Consider the following 4526-nt stretch of genomic DNA (forward strand, 5'->3'; position numbering starts at 1 on the left):
CCCAGTAGTCTTTGTATGTCTGTCTGTATGTCTGTCTGTCTGTCTGTCTGTCTGTCTGTCTGTCTGTCTGTCTGTCTGTCTGTCTGTCTGTCTGTCTGTCTGTCTGTCTGTCTGTCTGTCTGTCTGTCTGTCTGTCTGTCTGTCTGTCTGTCTGTCTGTCTGTCTGTCTGTCTGTCTGTCTGTCTGTCAGCCTGGTCCAGTGTTCACTTGTCTGTTAGAGTGGAGGAAATGGAGGAGCTCAGCACTTCAGAGCCAGTCCAGCCCACAGCCTCTGCTTCTCCAGGTCTCACATTACCTGACACTCTAGAATTTCACCTGGACTCGTGGGTGGCTCTCTGGTCACTAAGATACTCTCTGGTAACTAAGATACTAAGATAACTACTGGATGCATTGCTGCTAATATTGTCTGTTCCACAGAGCAGACAGAACCTTGGATTAGATCTAAAGGGCACCACCCTATTGGTGTAAACCTGCGTTATTGTCATGTAACTACCATGATATAATGATGGTATTACACTACTGACTGTCTCTGAAACCTCATTCTGAAGCCTTCTAAAACGTAAGACTACAGTTGATAAATGTGAGGTTTGGTTCTGGAATTATGGTAACACTGCACCAAATAAGCATTTGATTCAACTAGATAAAACACAGCAAGTAAAACTGCACTTACATCTATGATATCTACAGTACAACTCGCTAAAATAGTAAATCAATGGATTGCTGTTATTGAGTACTGTTATAGTTAGATTGCAGATGTAAACAGAAGTATCGTTGCACTAAATTCATTGGCTTTATTTTCAGAAATGTCAAGGCAGTTACAACACTGCAAATAAAGCCCTTAACCAACAATGCAGTTTTAAGAAAAAAATCACAAAAAAATACAATATAAAAAATACGAAATAAAAGTAACAAATAATTAAAGAGCAGCAGTAAAAATAACAATAGCGAAGCTATATACAGGGGGAACGGGTACCGAGTCAATGTGCGGGGGCACCGGTTAGTCGAGGTAATTGGGGTAATATGTACATGTAGGTAGAGTTATTAAAGTGACTATGCATAGATAGTAAACAGAGAGTAGCAGCAGCGTAAAAGAGGGGTGGGGGGCAATGAAAATAGTCTGGGTAGCCATTTGATTAGATGTTCAGGAGTCTTATGGCTTGGGGGTAGAAGCTGTTTAGAAGCCTCTTGGACCTAGACTTGGCGCTCCGGTACCGCTTGCCGTGCGGTAGCAGAGAGAACAGTCTAAGACTAGGGTGGCTGGATTCTTTGACAATTTTTAGGGCCTTCCTCTGACACCGCCTGGTATAGAGGTCCTGGATGGCAGGAAGTTTGGCCCCAGTGATGTACTGGGCCGTACGCATTACCCTCTGTAGTGCCTTGCGGTCGGAGGCCGAGCAGTTTCCATACCAGGCAGTGATGCAACCAGTCAGGATGCTCTCGATGGTGCAGCTGTAGAACCTTTTGAGGATCTGAGGACAAATGCTAATAATGCATACTCTGAGGACAAATGCATACTTGTCAAAAGAAAAGGGAATAAGATGCCTTATAGCAGCTGCAGCTTGCCCATTAGGGTGTTAGGGGCGGTGCCCCACTTGTGATTGGTCAAAAACAAAAAAAGTACTCTTATTTTTATTAAAATACAGTGGCTTGCGAAAGTATTCACCTCGCTTGGCATTTTTCCTATTTTGTTGCCTTACAACCTGGAATTAAAATTTATTTTTGGGGGGTTTGTATCATTTGATTTACACAACATGCCAACCACTTTGAAGATGCAAAATATTTTTTATTGTGAAACAAACAAGAAATAAGACAAAAAAACTGAAAACTTCAGCGTGCATAACTATTCACCCCCCAGTCTCAAATCTCTGGAAGATAGAAACAGGTTTCCCTCAAGAATTTCCCTGTATTTAGCGCCATCCATCATTCCTTCAATTCTGACCAGTTTCCCAGTCCCTGCCGATGAAAAACATCCCCACAGCATGATGCTGCCACCACTATGCTTCACTGGGGATGGTGTTCTCTGGGTGATGAGAGGTGTTGGGTTTGCGCCAGACATAGTGTTTTCCTTGATAGCCAAAAAAGCTCAATTTTAGTCTCATCTGACCAGAGTACCTTCTTCCATATGTTTGGGGAGTCTCCCACATGCCTTTTGGCGAACACCAAACATGTTTGCTTATTTTTTTCTTTAAGCAATGGCTTTTTTTCTGGCCACTCTTCCGTAAAGCCCATCTCTGTGGAGTGTACGGCTTTGCAGCTCCTTCAGGGTTATCTTTGGTCTCTTTGTTGCCTCTCTGATTAATGCCCTCCTTGCCTGGTCTGTGAGTTTTGGTGGGCGGCCCTCTCTTGGCAGGTTTGTTGTGGTGCCATATAATGGATTTAATGGTGCTCTGTGGGATGTTCAAAGTTTCGGATATTTTTTTATAACCCAACCCTGATCTGTACTTCTCCACAACTTTGTCCCTGACATATTTGGAGAGCTCCTTGGTCTTCATGGTGCCACTTGCTTGGTGGTGCCCCTTGCTTAGTGATGTTGCAGACTCTGGGGCCTTTCAAAACAGGTGTATATATACTGAGATCATGTGACACTTAGATTGCACACAGGTGGACTTTATTTAACTAATTATGTGACTTCTGAAGGTAATTGGTTGCTCCAGATCTTATTTAGGGGCTTCATAGCAAACGGGGTGAATACATATAGTATGCAAGCACCACTTTTTGAGACAAGTTATTATTTTCATTTCACTTCACCAATTTGGACTATTTTGTGTATGTCCATTACATGAAATCCAAATAAAAATCCATTTAAAATTACAGGTTGTAATGCAACAAAATAGGAAAAACGCCAAGGGGATGTGTACATTTTCCTGTTTCAAAAATATATTGTTCAAAACAAGCTATTCAGTTACTACTCTGCCGTAGGTCTGCTCTAGTCTCTCTCCCAATGAGTCTCTTGCGCCAGACATCTTACTTACGCACGTGAGAATAGATCTGCTCTAAAGCAAAAAGCAAAAAGCAATAATGAACTTGTAAATAAATAATCATAACAGTCATGGGAGCCTGAGACCTGATAAACCAGACAACTACATCCAACAACAAGAGCCGAAGGACAGAAGGATACACTAGCTAGAACCTTCTCATCGTGGATCTGGTAGGACAAAAAAGCATGGCCAATTGTATTGTTTCCCCCCATGTTGTTTATCAGGTTCTGTTGTAGGTGACTGGGAGACATGTTGTGTGGACTAAAATAACATAAAACCGGATGATTCACAAAGCATGTTCAAATTAAATAGCCAGCTACAGTAATATTTTGAAAAATTTAGATTTTTTTTTTTCAAATTAACTAGTTATCTACCTTTAACATTTACATTTACATTTACGTCATTTAGCCGACGCTCTTATCAAGAGCGACTTACAAATTGGTGCATTCACCTTATAGCCAGTGGGATAACCACTTTACAATATGTTTTATTTATTTATTTATTTTTTATTTGGGGTGTGGTAAGGGGGGGTAGAAGGATTACTTTATCCTATCCCAGGTATTCCTTAAAGAGGTGGGGTTTCAAGTGTCTCTGGAAGGTGGTGAGTGACTCCGCTGTCCTAGCGTCGTGAGGGAGCTTGTTCCACCATTGGGGTGCCAGATCAGCGAACAGTTTTGACTGGGCTGAGCGGGAACTGTGCTTCCGCAGAGGTAGGGGGTCCAGCAGGCCAGAGGTGGATGAACGCAATGCCCTCGTTTGGGTGTAGGGACTGATCAGAGCCTGAAGGTACGGAGGTGCCGTTTCCCTCACAGCTCCGTAGGCAAGCACCATGGTCTTGTAGCAGATGCGAGCTTCAACTGAAAGCCAGTGGAGTGTGCGGAGGAGCGGGGTGACGTGAGAGAACTTGGGAAGGTTGAACACCAGGTGGGCTGCGGCATTCTGGATGAGTTGTAGGGGTTTAATGGCACAGGCAGGGAGCCCAGCCAACAGCGAGTTGCAGTAATCCAGACGGGAGATGACAAGTGCCTGGATTAGGACCTGTACCGCTTCCTGTGTAAGGCAGGGTCGTACTATAGCTAGCTGGTAGCTTTCTAGATAGTTAGCACCTAAGCCAATTTCAAGACTTTCTAAATTAATATTTGACTAACTCGGAAATATGAAGTTATTTCAGGATGAAACATTATGTTAGCTAGCTATGTGTTTCACTTATTGCATCTGCATGCTTGTTGCGTTCTCCCTAGTGCAAATAGTATAATCTAATCTGTTCAAAACTGTGGCAGCATGTACAGCAGTGGCCATTCGGTTTTTGACATGCAAAAGTGAAATAGGTGTATTTATGCTGTTGTTTAAATGCACAGACCGCTTTATATATATTCTCAAAGAAACTACCGGTAGTTCGAAAACTTGGCATCATATTTCTGTCACGCTGCTTTGTTGACAACTCCAACCACCTCGCCCCCTGGGTATTCAGCCAATCAGCGGCCGCCACTGCCTTATAGGATGGCTCCGGGGTTTCCCCTAGGTACAGATCTAGGATCAGCTTCCCCT

The sequence above is a fragment of the Coregonus clupeaformis genome, chromosome 5, assembly GCF_020615455.1.
Source record: "Coregonus clupeaformis isolate EN_2021a chromosome 5, ASM2061545v1, whole genome shotgun sequence".
NCBI lineage: Eukaryota > Metazoa > Chordata > Actinopteri > Salmoniformes > Salmonidae > Coregonus > Coregonus clupeaformis.